The 23468-nt window shown below is 47.2% G+C and overlaps 1 long non-coding RNA gene across 1 annotated transcript; it reads right to left on the minus strand.

Annotated features, from left to right (window-relative positions):
- Positions 1-6536: 6536 nt before the first annotated feature.
- On the minus strand, positions 6537-10050 carry LOC135389965 (uncharacterized). Its single transcript, XR_010421639.1, has 3 exons — positions 9919-10050; positions 7163-7315; positions 6537-6651 (listed from the first exon to the last, which is right to left on the minus strand). It is a non-coding gene; the product is annotated as an uncharacterized LOC135389965 (long non-coding RNA).
- Positions 10051-23468: the final 13418 nt, after the last annotated feature.

The following is a 23468-nucleotide window of genomic DNA, read 5'->3' on the forward strand; positions in this document are numbered from 1 at the left end:
TTGCTTAAGTACAAGTGTGATGTACTTTGCCCATCACTGGCTGGGTCATAGAAGCTCGTAAACTGTGTATGGGAATAGTTTCTCAGTCGGTAGGTTCTAAGCCGTTTGCCTATAACCCGAGAGAGGAGAGGCCAGACACGTATGATCCTAATTTCAAATCAAAGGTTTAATCACACACAAGCAATACTTAACGCACTGACCCCAATGCAAAGCAACCTCTAAGATACCCAAGGTAAGGGCACCACAGGTTCCGACAAGTCTGCTAGCTTCGAAGAGTCCTGGGCACCAACTCCATTGATGGGCACCAACTCCACTCCTCTCAAATGATTCTCCTTCTCCTTCTTCCTCACACAACTGCCGTGATTCACGTGTGTCACTCAACCAAGAAGGTTATATACCAGAGCTTCAGGAGTGGCGGTCCCACATTCGAGGCACTAAGAGCAGCTGAAGCCGGCGGCCATATTGGAAGGGGCAAAAACCAGTGGTAAATACTGACACCGCCACTATGGCTGCGGGAAAAACTTGCCGTTTCATTTTTTATTTCTTATTATTTTGAAGCTGCGTCTTGCGGGGAAACCGATAAAAATAAATAATCAGTTCGTCTGAGGTAAGTCTTTCTGAAGACTAAATCTTCGATCTGGAAGGTGATTCTTGCGCTTGCGGTTGTGCCCAATCCATGAGACGGTGCGTAGCAGCAGAACATACTTTTATTCTGCTGATACCGAGCGCTCGACCCGGCAACAGCATGAGTGAAGCACAGCCAACAAGTAACGCGCGCACAGCAAAGCAGGCAGCTTATCTACCTTCTGCGCGCGGGGGGGGGGGGGGGGGGGGCGTGGCCCATAACATAGCGGCCGTGCTAACCTTGACTGTTACCACACAACAATTGCCAATGTGTTATGAGAGTTTTATCCAGCGATTTGCAGCTGTAGTTCACAGTTCATTAAAATTGCGCCGGCATCACCGCTCGGTCGCCTCTCTAACTCCAGAAGTATTAGTATATGCATGGGGTATATAGCCTCCTTGCATTGAACCTTAACCCTCGTCCTTTCTTCTTCTCCTTCTTCTTCAGCCACAAAGGAAATAGCCCATAGCCACACATGGCGATTGGCCAGGAGTATGAGAGGGGGGGATAATAGTTCCAGGTGGACGGGCGGCGGTTGCAGAAGTGGGGACGGTGGTCCGGCTGCTCAGGTCGGGCGACTCAAAAACGGCCGCAGGTAGCTAAGAAGGCAGCGACGCTGGACGCCACTTCGGGGATTCATTTCTCCATGTGTGAGGCTCCGAAGGACAGTAAGGACGATAAAGAGAGAGGGATGCCTTGTCTGGCAAAGGCAGAGTGAAATGGTTGCGGCGGGGCCTGTCGTACAGGCGACAGTGCAGCAGGAGATGCTCAGTATGGTCTCGTCCTGCCCGCGGTGAGGGCACGCTGGCGGTAAATGAGTACGGTGAAGGTAAAAGTTTAGAGGCAAGGCGTGGCATCGAAGGAGCGTCAGCAGGACTTCAACACGGCGTGAAGGGCAGCGGTCAGTGTGCCACGCGAAGGAAAGGTGATCGTAACGGGGGTCAGGCAAGCGGCGTCCAGACAGCTCCAGCAGCCTCCTATATCTGGCCCTAGTTACTGCTGGCAATGGAGGTAGCAGGTCGGAAAATGGCCCAACGAGGGATGCCTTGGCCAGGTTATCAGCCAACTCGTTGAGAGAGACTCCACGATGTCCTGGAATCCATATCAAGACGACGTCCGTGATATGACTCGGAGTAAGGGACAGGAAGGTCTCCCAGGCGTCGGCAGAGGGGTCCGACAGAGCTGCGATGACAGACAGAGGGTCTGACAGGAGCAGAACCTTGCAGAACTGAGGATGGACCATGCGGAGAGCCAGTATCATGGCGAGTCGAGAGGCGAATCGGGATGTGCGCATCCAGCTGCGGGAAGACAATTCCAGCACCCGCCAGCCCGGCGGACACGGAAGCATCTGTGGCAACAACCAGGTGAGAGTGGAACCGGTTGACGTGGTCCGTGAGGAGTGATGGTCCTACCTCAATGTGATGGTCCCAGTAGAGCTTGTCGTCGTACCAAACACCCAAATACCTCAGCAGGTTTGTCTGCAGGATAGGCTCTGCGCCAATTTTCAGGTCGGTGGTTAGGACCCGCGCAGGATGGCTGTTGGGTTGGAATAACATCACTGCGGATTTCTGGGCGTTCAAGGTAAGGTGAGCGGAGCGCATCCAGGCGGATAGATCAGAGAGGTATGCCTGGAGCACTTCGTACAGCGCATGGATAGAGGTGGAAGAGGCGAAGAAGGCAACATCATGCGCATAAGTCATGGTAAGAATGTCAGGCTTCACAGGCAGGGAGCTCATCAAGATGTTAAACAACAAAGGGGACAAGACAGATCCCTGAGGGAGACCCCTGAGCTGAGTGTGCGACGAAGATGTAAAACGGCCATCAGAGCAGAAAAACGAACGTCCGGAGAGGAACTTGCTAACCCACAAGATGGCATACTGTGGGATGTTGACGGCAGCCATGCGCTGAAGGAGAATGCAGTGCTCCACGCTATCGTAGGCCTTTGCAATATCTAGGGCAACCAGAGCGGACAATTCCCCGTTCTCACGCGCAAGGCAAATCTGGCTTTCGTTGGTTCGCGGGGGCCATCCAAATTGAACAGCTGGGGCGAAACCCAATCTGGCTGTCGTTAAGAGCAGAGGTATTTTCCAAGAAAGAGGAAAGACGGCGGTGCAGAATGCACTCGATGGTCTTGCAGAGGACGGAGGTCAGGGCAATTGGACGGATGTTATCCATGACCAGCCCCTCGAGGGAATTTTCTTAACGATGACCACCTTGGCCACCTTCCAGTCGTCTGGGAGCCATGACTGCTCGAGCGACACGTTCACAATGTTTAGAAGCTCGCAAGGATGGCAAGCCCACAGGGACCGCAGCATCCTGCCTGTTATGCCGTCCGGACCAGGGGCAGTGTTCGGAAGAGCATACACAACTTCGTCGAGTTCCTCTGCGGTAACCGCGCAGAAGCTGTACGTCGATTCGTCGGGCAGCACTTGAACACGTGAAACAGAGCTGTGGAAGCGCAGCGCAAGACCTCTGGTTATGTCTTCGAGCCGGGTTCTGGCAATGTCACCAGGCATGACGGAGGAGTCGCAGGGGGGTTCGCACTTCGCAGGACAGCGATCGCCGGAGGTGTGTAATATGCTGGTGGAGGGCCTTCCAATGCTTCGGGTTGGAAAGAAATGAGCGCTCGTTGCAGAAAGACTGATTTGCAGCGGAGATAGTACGCTTAAAGACAGCCTTGAGAAACTGGTAATTCTTCCAGTTCACGTAGGAAGTGTTTGCAAGCACTTGTTTCCAAGCAGCCTCGCGACGATGGTAGGCCCTTGTACAAGCCTCGTTCCACCACGGGGCGCAGTTTGACTGCGAGCGCTTAACAAGACTAAAAGTAGCAGCCGCTATCAAGAGTGACAAAGAGGTCTCGGCATTGACCGCGCGGCCACTGGCAGGTATAGGCCAACACCTTCCTGAAGAAGTCGCTCCAGGTTCTTCTCTTGTAGGTGGAAATTACACAGGGAGCGCGCAGAAACAGACTGCCTGGCAGGAATGGCCACTTCAAAGAAGATAGGCAGATGGTCGCTGTTGGAACCCAAGGTGAGGGTTCGCCAGGACATCAGGAGGACCGAGAGGGGTGTAGAGTGAGGTCGAGCACAGAACGGGCGGTGCCACGGAGGAACGTTGGGGATCCGTCATTCCCAACAGAGAGGTTATGACGGCATATCCAGCGCAGCTCCCTGCCGTTGGAGTCGGTCTTGAACCCCTATTGAACGTGATGTGAGTTGAAACCACCAGCGACCACGTATCCGTGGGGCAATTTGGAGAGAGCACCGCTGAGCGTCGAGGGGGATTGAAAGCCCGCTGGGCAATACACGTTCAAAACAGCTAGGGACCCGATGGAGGGAAGTGTGGTCTGGACCGCAAGAGCGTCACAGAGATTGGACGCAATCTGCCATACAACAGGGACGGATTGCACAAGCTGGTGACAAACAAGGGTCAAGAGGCCCCCTCCCTTCCCCACGGGTCGGTCCAGGCGAAATGCGTGGAATCCGGGGAAGGAGAAGGGGCGACGCGGTGATAGCCACGTCTCTTGCAGAACAATAATGTCAGGTGAACAATGAGAGATGAGCACATGGAGGTCGGGCAGGGCTGATGAAATCGAGAGGCAGTTCCATTGAAGGACGCGAAGGCTACTCTGCATCGGTGAATATAGATGTTGCAACCGCGGTGGTGAGGACGTCTCCATCCTCACCCTTCTGTTTGCCCACTTTCTTCGATCGCTTGCCCATGGAGCTATCCCAGGGGCTGCACCACCTCAGTGCAGAGGGAGAGGCACCACGTTTGGAGTGCGAAGCCGTGGCGTTCATGTCCTCAGGACACGAACATTGAGGGAGAGCTTGCTCTGAGGTCGGAAGACGAGAGGGAGGGAGAGGTTCACGGGGCTGAGCAGGCTGAGGGGGAGGCACCGGAGCAGGTTCCACAGTCGCTTGCTTGTGGACTGGGACGGCACCACCAGACTTAAAGAGCGCGGAGGAAAGGGACGCAACCATGGAGCAAAGGGAGGCAATTTCTTCCCTCATCTTCGACACGGCGGCCTCGATGGCGGCGTTGACGGCGGCATTAATCATGTTTTGTAGACGGTCACCTGGGACGCGGGGCTGCTGAGCTCTGCTGGCGAAATCAGAGCCACGGCTCCTTAAAGTTGCAGAGGCATCAAAGCGGGAGCGGTCGCGACAGTCCATGACCTCAAGCAAGGAGGACTCCTGCTCACGACAAGGGCATGATTGACAGTCAGCTGGGTGGGAGCCGCCACAGAAGCAGCACTTCGTGGGAGAGTTACCAGAGCAGGTGGATTCGTCGTGGGCTTCTCCGCAGCGCCGACAACGGGGATCAGATCTACAGTTCTTGATATTATGCCCGAACCGGAAGAAACGCTTGTACTGCAGTGGTCGTCGTTTGTACGGGTCCACGCAGAAGATGAGGGGCCAAGATTTCGGACGGGCAGGAATGACCCGCGAAAGTCACGACGACAGACTCGGTGGGGATGCGTAGGTCGTTATCGAGTCGGCTGCAGCGGAATGCATCCAGCGCGCCAACGTCGGCGAACAGCTCCAGTATCTCAGATGCTGGGAGTGAGACGCCTACACCTCTCACCACACCCTTGACGCAGGCAAGGTGATGCGGGATGAAGGCATCAACGGGAACGCCCCCGAAGGAGGATGTGGCTATAAGGGAGCGTATAACGTTCAGGTTAGCGGATTTGCAGACAATGCCGTCTCTGCCGTATTGGCGGACCTGAGTGATGTCTCGGAAGTCAGGAGTTGCGGCTGCGAGGCCTTGAAGTAGGGCTTTGGGATTTTTAGAGCGGATGATTGCGCCATTGGTTGGTTTTAGAACGACCGGGATGGAAGCAAGGCCGTTGGCTCTGAAGAGGTCCAGGGGAACAGAACGTAGGTTCACGGACGCCGACCGGTATGGGTCGGGCCCACTGCTAGTGGGTGGCATCTACCTCCTCGCCTTCTGATGTCTCTTCTTCTTTCTTTGTCCGCTGCAAACAAACTCGGGACGCACAAGTGTTAACTGTTCAACGCCTTCTTACGTATAATTATGGAGTAAATAGGCTGTATCCTTTCCATTACACCTCTATCACACCCTCTGTAAAAAAAATGTATCTGCATGTGGTGTCTTAGCTGAGTATATAAGAATAACAAGTCCTTCTGCACAACAATCTGTCTGAAGGCAGGTGTAGAAAGGGTGTAAGAAAGCGATGCATTTTCTGTGTACGCTTTTGAGAAATAGACTGCATGTACCCACTCGTTTGCAGCACAGGCAGCACATAGTGGGCTGATAAACGTCCAATATGGGGTGGCTAGATATATAAGTCTGGGTGTGTTCAGTATTCAGATTTTCATTGCAGTTATTATATACACGATTCCTGAAAAACGTATTTATGTGACGTTTATTGTGATGTGTAACGGGTTTGAATGGGATCGTGTTTCCAAATCGCACCTCGAACATGATGGAGCGCTTGTTGAACGACCACTGCACATTTTACGGGACGTGTCTCTTCTGAGCGTATGGCTGGCTACACTTCAAATGCGATTAAGTCACAGTTACAATTACATAATAGTGAAAGTAATCCAGCGAGTAATTAAACGCTGAGAACGTAATTATATTACCGAGATAGTTTACCATTAATCACCTTACACATGGAAGAGGATCTCGTAATCAGATACACTGTTAGGACCCTAACATTGCACAACACCATTTTGGACGGGTGTATAGTAGTACGTTGCACTCCTGTGCGAGGGTGTTGACATACACTTCAAAGGGGTCATATCACTCCTGAATTACAACTTCGAAGGTGTTAAAACCTAACAACAAACACCTTTTGGAGAGGGAGAACTCCCGTCTGAGGGAACCCAAGGGTGGAAAAATGTTAGTCAGGGTACCGCTGAATTACACCTAAAAACATGTGTAAGATTTAACAACAGTGCACGTCTTTATTGAGAAAAACCCCTAGCCGTAAGTTATTTCGAATATTAGCGTGAAGTAAGGAGACAGTGAGCCACCCACAGCACCACCACCAGTACCTGCAAAAAAAGACGTGGAAATCAGTAATCACATAAGATTGGACAGCTGACTATGACATCCGTGAACTCTACATGAAAAAGTCGTGACTTCTAACACATCGGTGACCGCAGGGGCAGAGCCAGGATTTTTCGTGGCGGGGGTGTCCAGTTTTGGACAGCATGCTATACATGTACAGCCTAAGCCCGACTGTAGCACTATACGCGCCAGAAATTGAATCGCCAGGAAAGGGTAGGGCATCCGGAGCTCTCCCCTTCTACATCACCGTCTGGGTGACATGTAGATGAACAAACGAAAGTATAAGGACAGATGACTTTTCCAAACCTGCAGTGAACACGTGCTGAATTTATTTTGTCCACGAGACGACATTGGCTTGCATTAAGAGATACGAAAACCGAAGAATTAATCGAGATTGACTCTTTACGTGGAACGTTAAGTGACACCGTAGCTTGTTGCAATTTGCAAATTTCGTGCAGGTCATCCCCGCGCAGAAGCGTTTGTTTCGATACTCACACGAGTCAAGACTGAAGAGACGAGCGGCACGGGCAAGAAGGAAAGCAGCCCGCCGTTTCACATTTTCTTTCATCAGGCGCATCTCCCGTTTCTGCAGGTGCCTTTATATGAGACCATATACGGGTGAATAGAGCCGCCAGCATTGTACATTCCCTGAAATACAGTTACAAAGCGTACATTTATTGCCCGGCGACCCTTTGGAAGTAGTGTCGAAAGTACTGCCGGTGCTGCACGACAGCGCCGGTAAATGTAGATCCGTAGCAGCGGCCACACTACATTTTATATTTGCATAGGAGAAGAAGGCATTTCGATAATAATTCCTGTAATAAGTTACCCCGCGACGCAACTGTGGCCATGAGCGAAGCCACAGCTGTCAGTCGGTGGACTAGTTTTGAAGGTTCCTTAACGTGCGCCGAAAAGTCAGCACGCGACACAGCGTATAACTGCCGTCCTTCGCAGTGGTCTGCGTGCCGCGGCAACCTCTACCTTTCCTTCAAGTTGCTAAGGTCCGGAATCGAACCCGGAAGCTTCCGATCGGCAGGCTGGTGCTCTACGAGTTGATTTACAGAGGTGGATACAGGGTGAAATGGAACCCCATTAGCTTCAAACGGTACACATACGTTGCGATCGTCAAACAGCGAGTACTGTCCCCGTCCCACAGCAGACGCCAGCCGGTCCAATGGATCTGACACCAGACTGTGCATGTTAAATTCTATCCCATTCCTAAATTCCCAATTCCAATTCAACCTATTCACACGCTTGCCCACTACAATCTCCCCTAGTCCTGTGGAAGGCGACGCTGTCGCCGAAACGTCGACCCCTGTAACACGTCGACCCCGTAATTAGTTGTAATAAAAAAAATTTAAACTCTCCCTCAAGGCTTCTGAATCCCTTCTTTACCTTTTCTGTGCTTATACACTTACGTGTCCATCCGTACCCCCCTGAATCATCAGCATATGTATATATATATATATATATATCATCAGCATATGTATATATATATATATATATATATATATATATATATATATATATATATATATATGTTTGTAACTCAAACGTCGCCATGCCAGTACTGGACAGCTGTTTCGGCCTTGTTGGGCCATCCTTCAAGCCCGAACAAGGCCGAAACAGCGCTGTCCAGTACTGGCATGGCGACGTTTGAGTTACAAACATATGCTATACGTGCAGCCAAAGAGCTCCGGCTATTTTTTTCATTATATATATATATATATATATATATATATATATATATAAAGAAATATGCCTTCGCATGGTTTTTGGACGCATGCCATACAGTTTTCATCGAACGCGATAAGCCCTGCATTTCGTAACCTCTACAGGGTGTCCCAGAAAACGTGTCATTGAATTATAATAAAAAAACTACACCACCTAGAGTCATGCTGTCAATGACATTTGTTCTTACTGGGATTTTGCCACCTCCTCATATGAATGTCGTGTAACATAATTTTAATTATGTAAATTTTTGCGAGCTTAAGTCGGAAATTTGCCTACTAAAGGTGACTTTATTACCCCACCAATGTGAAGAGCGTGTCTAATTTAGTCAAATTAATGATAATTGACAAGGGATATTCACGAGCTATCCCATCGGAAAAAATAGCTGAACATCATGCTCTACAGAGGTCGCACAGAATAGCGCACGATGAATTTTTCAGCGCAATCTTTGTCAGTCCGACGCAAGGATGTTGGAAACCCAGCCCTCCCCGACATCGCAGAAAGAGATACAACGGCCACGGCTTATCACGTCCGACTTTCGCTTGGATAACGCTTTCCCTTTCCAAATTTTGGGAACTAGTACTTTTTCTACTATCACTCTGTGGGCTGGCGTCGGAACCTCCTTTCGTCGCACGGAGAGCGATTGCGCTCAAAAAGTCATCGCGCGCTACGGTCCGGTGCTCCGAAAAGCATGATATTCAGCTATTTTTTTCCGATGGGATAGCTCGTGAATATCACTACGAATTATCATGAATTTGAGTGAATTCGGCACGGTCTTCATATTGGTGGGGTAAAAAAGTGACATCTACTTGGCAAATTTCCGAGTTCAGTTCGCAAATATTTACATAATTAAACCTGGAGTAGATGACATTGACATTAGGAGGTGGCAAAACCCTAATAAGAACAAATGCTGTTCACCGCATGATTCCACAGGTGGCGTAGTTTTTCAATTATAATTCAATGACACGTTTTCTGGGACACCCTGTATACATGTTCGTATAAGTTACGCTGTGCTTACACTCTTAGAAATGAGGGGGGGGGGGGTGTCGAGGTAGCTTAGAAATGAACTTCACCGCATAGCACGCTCCTAGCCAACCACCGTCTAGAAAGATATCGTTATCTGCCCTGATTTGTTGAAAACGGGAGGCGTACGCCTTTTTTGTGACAATTATGAACAGCATAAGTGTCACAAAAAAGGCGTACGCCTCCCGTTTTCAACAAATCAGGGCAGATAACGATATCATTCGAGATGATGGTTGGCTAGGAGCGTGCTATGCGGTGAAGTTCATTTTTAAGCGTGTAGGGTGCTTTCTGCAGTCCATGAAGTTAGGTTTATTACTTCTATGTATAAAGAAAGAAAAGTGTGTTCGCAGGTTGATCGGACGAGTGCATAATCACTACCATTCGGCACGATGCACCTTTAACACGACAGCGTCTGGATACGTTCACAAGTAACCCTGACTTTCTATAAAGATGGAAGCTTATATGAAAAAGTGTATAATATAAATAGCCGTCCTTACCAGACATTGGGTTCCGTCTGGAAGGTTGTGTTGTCTTCTTTTTGGCTTCGTGCAGACGTAATAACATTCCGAATAGTACTCGACTCCGACAATTTGTCCCTGCAAGTCATGTTGAATAAGAACTTGTCATGGATGGAGGTGTACGTACGAGAGAACTCGCCGGCAAGTGCATCTGTATTTTATATCAAATATGTTCTGAATAAGTAATGTATCTTCTATTAACTATGGCTTGTGGTGGTGAAAGGGCTCGCCGTTGCCGGCCTCACAGAGGAGGGCAACGTCACGACTACCGCCCCGGGGGAATGTGTGTCCTGGGCCGACTTCTAAGGGAACTGTGCAGACATCTGCCTGAATGCGCTTGTGCTATATAGGTTCTCTCGCAGTCACCCAACCGCGTCGAGGAAGCGGGTGTAGAACCTGCGTCGCAAAAACTGCGGCCCCATCTAAATCTTCGGTGCTCTGCAGGAGACACACTGAGGAGACCTGTTCGATCGTACAGGGCAAACTGCGACTCTATGCTGTGCCTACAAAGTTTCACTTTCCGCAGCACCCCCTAAAGGTAAACACAATAATAGCACATTAGAATTTGCTGGGGTACCCATGGAGCTGTGTGGCAATTCTAAATGTGGTAGTTGATCCAACGAGCTCAGTATAAGTCTTCAGAATCATGACTTCTGACTCATGGCCGTAGAAGCCGTGTGTTTCAATGTTAATTTTTAATTTTTTCATGTCATGTTCGCAGTGAAGTTACTGTGCCGTTTTACCCAATTTCATCTCGGCATCATTTTAAGCAGTAAGAAGCTAAATATGCCAATTTGTTCCACTTTTCTTTTAATTTGTGAGGTAGGGTCGAAGTAAATAAACTGCTACGTCAACCTCGTAAATGAAGTGCACCCACCTACAGCACGTGTAATAAGTCATGCGTGTTCATGCTCTTCGTGCATAGGGCTGACTACTCCGGCAGCTAAACAACTGAAACACACTGGTAACAACATCGTTATTTTAAGATTAGGGACGGGAAGTTTCATCGCAAGGGGCGATACTCTACCCCACTGCTGGTGGTGATGTGGCGAATGAAATAATGAGCCCCTTCAGAATAAGGATCAAAGTCCTACTGTAGAACACACACACGCACTCGTAGAACATAATACGATTATGGAACAGCCAAACGGGGACCACACAACGCCAAACAAAAACCACGCAATAACGAGCGAAAACAACGGAACACCACAGGGAAACCACACAATAATGAACGAAAACTACAGAACACCACAAGAAAACTACACAACGAATGAAAACCACACACACAAAAAAAAAAGCGGAACTACCTTCCAATAACAAACAGTGTAAACCCTTTCTGAGCAAAAGGAATTAATTTTATAGGCTGTCATTCACCGAATTTCTTCATGCGTAAATGCATATGCTTCCCGTGCATGACACTAACGGCCCCATATTCGGAGTACAGGTAGCAGAGAAGAAAAAGACGGCAATTGCCATAAAAAACTACAGAAACAACGCTGAAGCACGGTTGCAATACATCAGCGCACTGTCTCCTAAGAAGAATGTGTGCTAATCAGCAAAGAGGCCGCACCTGTCTCCCACGAGCCCCTCTCCTACGCGCTATCCAGCCTTTATACATAGTGATGAGTGTTTTCGACGATGCGACGTACAGGACGGGAGCCTCGCCAAACCGGGTCCTTAAAGGAACACTGACGTCAGCACAATTTTTATTTTTTTTTCTCTAACGAATAAAATCGCTTCCAACGAAACAACGATTAGCGTAGTTGACCTACAGAGCGAGTTTAGGGTTCTGTCCATTTTCCTCGTGAAAAGACATCGCAGAATGAAAGGGTGCCACGACGTATGATACTCCCCTCACGTGACCCGTGACGTACACCTGCACAGCTCTAAGATGTATAAGCGCCGCGTGAGCGGCTGAAAAAAAAAAACAACGAAGTCACAGAGCCTTCACCACGTTACAGGCAGGACCGTGTAAGCCGCCCACGGCTGCTTTCTCCGACATTTATTTTTTCTTTTTTTGTAAATTAGATTGCACAGCTATAGCGCACCACTGAGCGAAGATATTTTGCATGGTGACTCCTGGTGGACAGCTTGACAGACGACGCAGGATTTCGAGCGATGTTAAATCTCACCTCATTGTTCCTTTAACAGCTGTCACTACAAAATGCTGGAAACATGGGCGCCAGGTTCGTCGCTGAAATTAGGGTTGATTGACACCAGGAGTCTCCCCGACCCATTTAATCGAAGTTAGCAAATTTTAAAGCGACATATCACGTGTACTCTGTGGCGGGATATTTTTACAAGCAACAAGCTCGACACCAGATTGTAAGCTGCTTGCCTATGGTACCTTTTATGCTACATATCCGCCGCAAATCACGCGAAATAGAGAAGAACGTACAAAGCCCCCACCATGTCTGGTACTGAATCCGTAAATAAAAACGAAAACTACTCACATTGCGGTTTTTTTCGGTGTTCGTCCTACGATAGTACTGTTTGTCTTTTTCTGCACAGTCACTGCGTTCCTCGATATCTGTGTGTTTTCCATGAACAGCCATCCCAGCAGAGGCGTGAATAAAGATGCATGCTGCAAAGGACGAATCGGAACAGTAAACAATTTTCTTGCTTGCAAAACGCTCTTGCATTTACGTCTTCGTCCTTTCACCTTCTACCTCACTCTTTTACTTTAGATGATTGGTTACGTCGCGAGACGACTATGAACATCAATGACGACACAGTGATCGGTCCGCGATTTAAGTTTGCCCATCTGAAGGTTCCTCAAAACCACAGTCCGGACCTCCGGAGTGTATTCCAGTTGATTAAAAGCTCTAAAACCCCAGTGCCAGGGAGCTAAAACGACAGACACAAACACATGCACTGACTGACGAACCAAGAACTTTATTGTCATTCAAACCCGCTTAAATCTGATCTTCTCGGACTCAGCTCCGCCTTCTTCTCCCTCCTCCAACAGGTCTGTCTGATCACGTGCTCTAACAAGGCCTTGTTGTTGTTTCCTATCAATAGCTGAACGATCTTTATCACCAAGAAACCCCTGTACCCGGTCTAATAAATGCACAGACGGCGAGCTTACACATTTCAAACCAGATTTCTTAATTTCCATAGCTTCACGGTACAATAACGCGCCCAACTTTCTCCTTTACAAATAATCTTTGTATCTTCAAATTTGGCAAAACTACCCTGGCAAACCCTCAGATGGTCTACCAGCGTACCATATCCCCTATTCACAGAATAATGATGCTCTTTCAATCTCGTGTTGATACATCGTGAGGTCTGCCCAATGTACTCGCGCCCACATTTCAGAGGTATGCAATAAACCGCCCCCACTCTACAATCTATAAACCTTTTTTTCATATTTGATAGTACATCCGGTCGCCCTCTCCTGATTTACTCTCTTAATTAAAGATCTCAACCCCGGTTTTTTCCTGAAAACAACGTCCACGTCATATTTACTTCAAACTTTTTTCAACCTATGTGAGGCTTTATGAGTGTATGTGATCACCACAAAATTATTCCTCTTTTCCTCGACTACTCTTGGCTTCTTTTTAAACACATCCCTTATATATATCCCTCTTACATGTCTCTGATAACTCCCTCAGGGTACACTGCCTCCACCAGCCTTTGAATCTGACCTTCACAGCCCGCTTTCATTCTATGGATGCATGTTCTATTCAAGGCATTAGTTATTACACATTTTGCAACTGAATTTTTCACAGTTTTTGAAACACTCGACCCGTAAGGGGTCAACGGCTTTCTTGTTCTCTGTTTGTATTGCTGACATACGCCTGCCTGGTGGTTGATGATAACCAAGTCTGTAAGACTAAGTAAGATGTAAGCAAGTAAGTAAGATGATAACCAAGAGTGCTTCAAGAACTGTGAAAAATTCAGTTGCAAAAACCTCTGAAATGTAGGCGCAAGTACATTGGGCAGACCTCACGATGTATCAACACGAGATTGAAAGAGTATCATTATTCTGTGAATGGGGGATATGGTACGCTGGTAGACCATCTGAGGGATTGTCAGGGTTGCTTTGCCAAATTTGAAGATTATTTATAAAGGAAGGAAGTTGGACGCGTTATTGTACCGTGAAGCTATGGAAATTAAGAAATCTGGTTTAAAATGTGTAAGCTCGCCGTCTGTGCATTTATTAGACCGGGTACAGGGGTTTCTTGGTGATAAAGATTGTTCAGCTATTGATAGGAAAGAACAACAAGGCCTTGTTAGAGCACGTGATCAGACAGACCAGTTGGAGGAGGGTCAACCTTGAGAAGAAGGCGGAGCTGAATCCGAGAAGATCAGGTTTAAGCGGGTTTGAATGACAATAAAGTTCTTTGTTTGTCAGTCAGTGCATGTGTTTGTGTCTGTCTTTTTAGCTCCCCGGCACTGGCGTTTTGCTGCTTTTAATCATGAACCGAACAGCCCAATTTTCAACCCTCTTTGATATTCCAATTGCCACTAGATTCGGCTGTGTTCCGTACGTATATTATCCACGTAAAACAAAGGGCGAAAGTGTAGCAGCACTAGTGCCATCGGATGATGGCAGCTCAGTTTGAATGTGAGCGCGCAGAGCGCGATTAAACCAATTGCTCTCCACCAGTCACCGGGTACAGTTGTCAGTCCTTTCCTATCACTCTTAAAAATGAACTTCACCACATAGCACGCTCCTAGCCAACCATCATCCCGAATGACAACGTTCTCGCCCTAGATTTGATGATAACGGGAGGAGGAGCCTATTTTGTGCTGTGCATAATGGCCACAAAATAGGCTCCTCCTCCCGTTTTCAACAAATCAGGTGCGAGAACGTTGTCATTCGGGATGATGGTTGGCTAGGAGCGTGCTATGTGGTGAAGTTCATTTTTAAGAGTGTACGCCACATTCGGTGACCCAACGTGATTTGAACACGCAACCTTCTGATTGTCAGTCCTTTCTACGCCACAAAAGCTTCCCCGTTTAAGAGGAAATGAATTACATCCTGCGGTTGCACTACATCCTGTTAGGATTTCTCCGTGACGACACCGTTGTTCCCGACGTCACGCTTGTGCAAGACGACACAACAACAATCGTTGCTTGGGCGAGGCGCAAGTTGAGATTTCCAAGGGAGACTTGAACCAGTTGGGATTGGTGATTTGGTTTAATAACTTATGCTATTCCGAGCTATGTACACTCTAAAAACTGAACTTCACCGCATAGCAGGCTCTGCGCCAACCATCGCCACGAATGATACGGTTATCGCTTCTGATTCGAGGAGAGAGGGAGACGAACGCATTTTTGTGTCAATTTGGATATATGATAATTGACACAAAAAGGCGTACGCCTCTCTCTCTCCTCGAATCAGAAGCGATAACCCAATCATTCGTGGCAATGATTGGCACAGAGCGTGCTATGCGGTGAAGTTCAGTTTTTAGAGTGTAGCGTGTGACATTTCTTTTGCAAGCATTCGTACTCTCTTAGAAATGAACTTATGAACAGCATAAGTGTCACAAAAAGGCGTACGCCTCCCGTTTTCAACAAATCAGGGCAGATAACGATATCATTCGAGATGGTGGTTGGCTAGGAGCGTGCTATGCGGTGAAGTTCATTTTTAAGAGTGTACTGTTACTCAGATAGACGCGCCTCACTCTAAAGAATGAACTTCACCGCATAGGGCGCTCATAGTCAACCATCTTCTCGACTGATGTCGTTATCTGCCCTGGGGGCTTAATCGCTTCGTCGTCGTTACGGTCGTTACACGACGATGAAGCGACTAAGCCCCCGAAAACGGGAGGCGTACGCCTTTTTTGGAACAATTATGAACAGCATAAGTGTCACAAAAAAAGGCGTATGCCTTCCGTCCCGTTTTCAACAAATCAGGGCAGATAACGATATCAATCGAGATGATGGTTGGCTAGGAGCGTGCTATGCGGTGCAGTTCATTTCTAAGAGTGCTGCAAATGCTTATGCAGCGTAGGCCAAATCTGTCACGAGAACGAGGTAGACACTTAATAACATTTTCTCTTCAGAAAGCATTGGTACTGCACCGAGATTTTATGCAGAATTTATGGTGAAACAACAAAACAGAAACAGATTTATGGTGAATACTGACTATCCGCAACTGTTTTAGGGGTTCGGTCTGTGCAGACCCGAAAAACGACACGCAAGTTGCGTTTTCCTTCTTGTTCTCACGATGCACTAAACAACACCTACGCCTCATCACTTAACAACACTGCCATATGTGCAACAACGAATCACTGTTAGTGAAACGCAGTAATGCCATGCGTATTGAAATTACAGGCACAAGATACAGCGACACACAAAGCACAACACACAGCCCGCCGGAAGGAGCCGAGAAGATGCCACAAAGACAGGGAAGAGAACGCTCCTGACGTCACGACTGTTGGAAGTGTGACTATCAGTCGGAGGCAACAAATGCAAGTTGAAAATTGCATTACAAATTCTCCGAGCCGAATATAATCGAATTGTGTTGAATGGTGGCTATGAAAGATATAAGGAGTCATCTGATAAGGCCTATTATGGGGTCACATCTGGGGTCTACGGTGTCCCTTTGAATAGCACCGAGATCTAAGCACACGGCGTACAGCTTTTTACGCCGCTCCCGCAATACGGCGTGGCTAAGCAATATGCACTATAGGTACCCGACTGAATGCCTGAGTACTAGTTCCATCTGTGTATAGGGTCGAGTTACCCTTTGCAGTCGCGAATGCCGCAAAGCTGCCATGTTGACTCCCACGCTCACTATGCATGCATGCTGTGTACCGATTTCGCCCACTTTTTAAAGCCTCCTCTGCTCTGTATTTACTCAACTCCAAAACGTACTATGTCGCTAAGTGTATAGCTACACTTTTGTGAATGAATCGCGAGCTGCGCGTGGGCGTCCGAATGGCGGAAATTCGTAGCACACGGCGCGGTTGTCTTCACCCTATGCAGAGGGGGCTTGTATAGGCACCCTAACTTGCACTGCGCCGCGTCTTCGGCCAGGATCAGTGAGAGACATGTTACCCTGGGGCGAAGCGAGAGGGGAGCTTAGAGACATTCAGTCGCCCTCCCCATTCCTGAAATGTAGTTGACGACAAATTTTCAGTAGCACTTAGTGTAATTATTTCTTGTCTATGCCGCACTGCTGTGCGTGAAACGAACATCATGAAGCCGCATGCTGTATGTTTTTGCTCAGTCCCATTTCGCACTTTCGTGACTAAAGTGTCATTATTACTTTTATTGTAATCTCGTTCAACAGCTTTGTCGATGTCTGTTGCCCGTGTCAAGCTTGGCCCTGCGCTTGCACTTCTGGGCTAGTTCGATTGTATCCCACGTTTTATTGCGTTTAGTGCGTTTTATTGCGTCTTATCTCCAACGACCCGCTATCGGGACGCCCCTCAGACGATGGTATCGTGTTTGGTTTTGTGATTTTCCAATCTCTAGCTCTAGACCTACATTGCGCCACTGGCCAGTTACGAAGCTGCGGTTTGACTACCTGTCCACCAGGTGGCCAAACTTGTCACCTCTGAAGTGAGAACGACAGCGAAGTCCTCCCCCAAAGTGTAAAGTGCAAGTTTCCAAGGGACCCCTTCCGAAGTGCTTTGTATTTCCTCCCCCCCCCCCCACTGTGTTAATGCACTGCGATCTCAACAAAGAAGGTAACGGGACAGCTTTGATCAAAGGAGTATGAACAATCCAATGCTTCGAGCCCTTCAGTTCGCCGATGTTTCGCGTCAGGGGTGACGCGTGACACGAGGGATGGAATTATCGGGGAAGCATTGGAAAAGCGGCCGAGCCGTATCCTCGTTTGTTGATGCCTTGTGAATTGTCATTGATATCATACTGTCACTTATCCCAGTGGATCCCAAATTTCGCCGCCCCGCGGCCCATAGACGAACTCGTCGCCCATTGTGTGTCATCGTTTACCTGAAATCTGCTAACATGCACATAGCTAAAACAAAGTATATTTGTATTTCTTTGAATACAGGTGACATTGTTTTTTACATGTTCTTTGGAGAATATAAATAAAAAAATTCTCTACTCTGCATGCAAGTCTCCTGTCAGCTCTACAAACCAGCTTCGGATTTCAGTAGAAGCCACGAGTGAAACCTTGACCAAACTAGTGGTGAAGGCCCATAGGTCATAGATAGATACTATTATTATTATTATTATTATTATTTCAAGATGGCGCCCAGTGCCGACACGTGTGTCATCTGCGCTCTGCCGTTTTACGGTAAACAATCTACTCTGAAGTGTACAAAGTGCGACAAACGGGTGCATGCTAAATGCATGAGCCTTACCTCCGAGGATGCCAAAATTCTGGACGTCCTAAGTCGTTTTTTATGCCCGCTCTGTGACTCTGTGCCATCGCCTTCGGTGACCACTAAGCCTAACGAGACCAACCTGCCATCGTCTCCGGCTTCCCCACCGGGATTCTCCCTGCCCCAACCGGATGGCCTTGACCTCGTTTCCCTACTCCAAGCTGCCCTTCAGGGGATTTCCTTCCTGACCGACGAGGTGGCCGCGCTCCGCCGTGATAACGCCCAACTCAAAAAGGAGTTTCACGAATCCTCCTCGGCTATGGTGATCCAGATCAACTCTCTGCGAGCTGAACTGCGTAAAGCTTCTCTCCGTAGGGATGCAGCCGTCACTCCGAATTTTCGTGCAAATGTGGCGTCGTCGCAACCGGCCTCCCTCCCTACTTCGGCCCCATCTAAGGATTTGACTCGAATGCCGGGAGTCACGTTCGCGGCACAGGCCGCTAAACTACCTGTAGGTAACACATCTTCACCAAGTCTTTCTAACGGTGAGATGTCGCCGATTGAAATGCCCAACGTGCGTGCACCTCAGCCCAGAGCTTTCTTCGGCACGTCGATTTCCGAAGGCCTTCGTGCCGTGGAACCGCGCCGCGCCAACAAGGCACTATTCGTCACCAAGCTCCTTCCTGCGACAACTGTAGACGACATCACTGCATTCGTCGCACAGAAAACTGACTCCTCGTCTATCAAGTGCACCAAGTTAAAATCACGTTTCGAAACCTACGCCTCGTTCCACATCTCAACTGACGACGCTGCTTTCGACCTCCTTCACGATCCTGCGGTGTGGCCCTCTGGCTGCTTAGTCAAGCAGTTTAGGGGTCGGCTCCACAGCAGCATGATCTACAGTTCCGACAAACATGCTCCCACGGATGGCAGTCAAGAATGAGTGGGCAAGTCTCTACTATCAAAACGTGCGTGGTTTGCGTACGAAGAGTTCGAGCTTTTTCTCTGCTGTGTGTGAGTGCGAATACAACATCATTTGTCTTTCTGAAACCTGGTTAAATGACTCTATTCCGAGCAGCGCCTATTTTCCCGATTGCCATAGTGTGTACCGTTCAGATCGTGTTGTTCCTGGGAAAGCTACTGCACGTGGCGGTGGGTGCCTAATTGCAGTGTCAAATGCCCTCAACGTTATACGTCGCCGCGACTTGGAGCAATACCCTGAGTCGGTATGGATAGAAATTCATCGCCTCAATGACCCCAACTTAATTGTGGGTGTTCACTACTTCCCACCATTGTTTAATCCGTCAGAACTCTCCCAGTACCTTCTGTCCCTGGAGCCATTACTTGACAGACACTGTGACATCTTGATGTTAGGTGATTTCAATCTACCTCATTTCGAAGCTCAACAACTTTCCCCTGCCATTTCTCAACCGTCTTACGGTTTAAACGGTGTAAACTGTCTTCGTGACTTTGCTGATTTCATGTTGCTCTCCCAAGTTAACACTGTCCCCAACCATAGGGGACAATTCCTTGATCTTTGTTTCGTCCGCTCGGCCAACTTTACGTCTGTTAGGCCTGCTTCCCCGTTGATTCCGCCAGACAAATATCACCCCCCTTTTGCAATATCTGTGCCTACTTCTTTCCGTAATCATCATGTAGCATCCGATACTTTCGATCTTCGTCGAGGTGATTACGTTGGTCTATATCATCATCTCGCAGCTGCTAATTTTGAACCCGTATTCAATGCCACTGATGCGAACAGTGCTGCTGTTTTATTTACGGATATTGTTCATTCAGGTGTAAGTTCCTTTGTCCCCACTCGGACCATACATAATGTTCATAGATACCCTACTTGGTTCTCGAAGGAGACCAGATCTTACCTAAGGAAGAAAAAATTCCACCACCGACAATTCAAAAAGCCTCCATAACACACTACATACTATTTGCTCACTACCGGACACTCTTTAAGCAGGCACAATCACGTGACTATGCTAATCGCATCAAATCCATTGAAATGGATCTCAAGAGTAATCCTAAACAATTTTGGAAACACATGCGTCTTTCCAAAAACGAAAACAGTCTATGCGCTTTGAACACTAACGGTGGGGTATCTTCTAACCCAACCTCGATGTCTCAGCTCTTCGCTACACATTTTTCTTCAATATATAAACGCGGTAATGCACAGCCAATTGCGAATTCGAGCTCCGTGTCGAACGCATCTTATCACCTTCCTTGTATAGCAGTGTCCCACGAGGAGGTCATCGCAGCTATTCGGAAGCTAAAACCTACTTTGACCCCAGGGGCCGACAAAATTCCTGCAGTATTCGTTAAAGCCTACGGTGACCTCCTTGCACCCGTCCTCCTTCATGTATTCAACCTGTCTCTACGTGACTCTGTGTTCCCCACCTGCTGGAAAACTTCGGTTGTCGTACCAGTCCACAAGTCTGGCGATCCTTTAAATGTGTCAAACTATCGTCCTGTCAGTCTACTGTGCGCGTTTTCAGTGCAGGTGTTTGAGCAGGTAATCTATGATCACACATTTTCTTTTCTCAAGTCGCAGATATGTGAACAACAACATGGTTTTATGCCAGGTAGATCCACTGTCACCAATCTTGTATCGTTTATGTCCGTCGTGGCTCCTTGTGTCTCAGAACGAGGACAAGTAGATTCAATTTATTTCGACATTTCAAAGGCATTTGACATGATGGACCATACTATTTTACTTCACAAGCTTCATATGACTGGCCTCGGAAACGCCCTCATTGCTTTCTTCCTTTCGTTTCTGAGTAACAGATGCTGTGTCGTAAAGGTGCACGGTGCCTTTTCTTCTCCTTACTCTCCCCCTTCAGGTGTTCCTCAAGGCTCAATTCTGGGGCCGCTCCTTTTCAATGTCTTTATTAATGACTTAGCTGGGCATATTCGTCATTCTCATGTTCTTCAGTACGCCGATGACGTGAAGATATTTAAAGTTATCCACGACCCAAATGACGTTCATAAGCTACAAACTGATGTTTCTTCTGTAATTGAATGGTGCTCTAAAAATGGGATGACTATTAATCCATTGAAGACGAAACATGTGACTTACTCAAGAAAAACTAACATAATATGCAATACATACATGTGTTCCGAGGCCATCAAGCGTGTCGATGTACTGAAGGATTTGGGAGTGATTTTCGACTCCCAGCTGCGTTTTCATGATCATGTCTCTTACGTACGGTCTTCAGCTCTCAAAATTCTTGGCTTGCTCACATATACATGCAAAATCTTTTCCACACACTCTGTATTTATTCACCTGTATCGCTCCTTAATTTTACCGCGACTGGAATACGCGTCTCCAGTGTGGAACTCTCTTTCCTGCACTGACTCGTCACGGATTGAATCTGTCCAGAAGAAATTTCTACATATTGTACATAGCGTATTCTTAAGAAAAAGCCCTCACTTTAGAATGTATGTCTATACTGAGATAATGTCATTTCTTAAACTCCAACCACTCACAACGCGACGCCGTTTTCATGATATTATGCTCTGTTACAAGATCTTACACAGTTTTCTCGATACACCATCTTTATTACATCTGCTTCATATCGCCGTACCTGTCAATGTAACCCGACAAACGAATATATTGTACTTATCCCGCCATATGCCTGCAAATCCGATCGTACGTATTCAACAAATGACAAACGCAATTCACTCCTCTGTTGATATTTTTACCTCCCATTCAAACGTTTTTAAAACTCTCCTCTTGCGTTCACTCACTAACACATGAAGTTGTACTGTTTCTTTTTTTTTTTTAGTACTATGTACTGTATATATCCATGTCTGTATTGTATGTATCACGATGAATATCTTCCCGTTACGCTCCTCTTCCTGAGTATGTTATGTTATGTTTCGCCTAATCTGTATATGTATGTATATATATATATTTGTAAATACTGTATTGTCTGCGTGCGCCAACACCAAGGCTTCGGCTGTTCTTGGGCACATTAATAAAGGTATTATTATTATTATTATTATTATTATTATTATTATTATTATTATTATTATTATTATTCTGAAGCTGAAGATGATTATTATTAAGCTGAAGTCGAAAACCCATGAGCTTGAGACCAGGGTCTCTGAACAGGCAAAAGATTTGGTGAATTGCGCGCCATGGCTAACGCTAGTGAGCAGTATAGTAGACGAACGAATGTCGAAATTCAGGGCATACCGCTCACACCTAATGAGGATCTTAGAACTATTCTAAAGGACATCGCAGAAAAAGTAAACACAGAGTTTTCAATCAATGATGTGCAGGCTGTACACCGGCTTCCTGTTAAGTCAGATAAAACACCCACAGTACTAGTGCAGTTCGTGTCCGTACAGGCAAAAGATAAGTGGATGCGAGGACGAAAAACTCTGCGCTCTGTCTGCGCATCTAAAGGGCTTCCAGAGGGCGTGTTTTTCAATGACAACCTGACCCGACATAATAAACAACTCCTCTGGAAGACTAAGGTCCGAGCAAAAGAACGAGGATATCAATTTGTATGGGTGAAAAGTGGCAAAATCCTCGTTAAAAAAAATCCCGACGCATCTGTCTTACGTATTACTGTAGAAAGTGATATTGATAGTATTGTTTAAGTCTTCAAACTTTTTGTCCCCGGCATGTCTTTTCCGGACATTTATTCAGTTCTCAAAGAGTTACACCATGTAGAGAGGAGTACGCTGGGAATAATACATGTTAATATCCGAAGCCTAAGAAGGCACTGGGATGAACTGTTGTGTTATGTTGAGGATCATCTGAATAACCTGGATGTGATTATCTTAACTGAAATTAACATTTCTGAGAGTGAAATGCCATTATACAGCCTGTGCGGGTATAAGTCCTTTTATTTCATTCGTTATGGCCGCAGAGGCGGTGTATTGCTGTTTTTGTAAAAATGTCTGGTGTGTTGAAAGGATACCCACGACAACAGTTGCGATGGAACGCTCACAGTTTGTAATGCAGACCTCATGTTTACTCTGATTGCTGTGTATCGACCACCAAGTCAATATGTTCCTGACTTTTTAATAGAGCTGCGATTTGTATGTCAAAACTTAGACACGGCCAATGAGCTTTATATGTTTGGCGACATAAATATAGATCTATTGAAGCCAACTAAGCCAGTTGTATCCGACTACCTTAACGTTCTAGCTGAATTTGGCTTAGACGCTGTAATCAATGTACCGACAAGAGAGGAGTACATGAGTGGGAGAATGGTGTCATCATGCCTGGACCATATAAATATCAGAACCCATGGGTCG

The sequence above is a fragment of the Ornithodoros turicata genome, chromosome 3 (assembly GCF_037126465.1).
Source record: "Ornithodoros turicata isolate Travis chromosome 3, ASM3712646v1, whole genome shotgun sequence".
Classification (NCBI taxonomy): Eukaryota; Metazoa; Arthropoda; class Arachnida; order Ixodida; family Argasidae; genus Ornithodoros; species Ornithodoros turicata.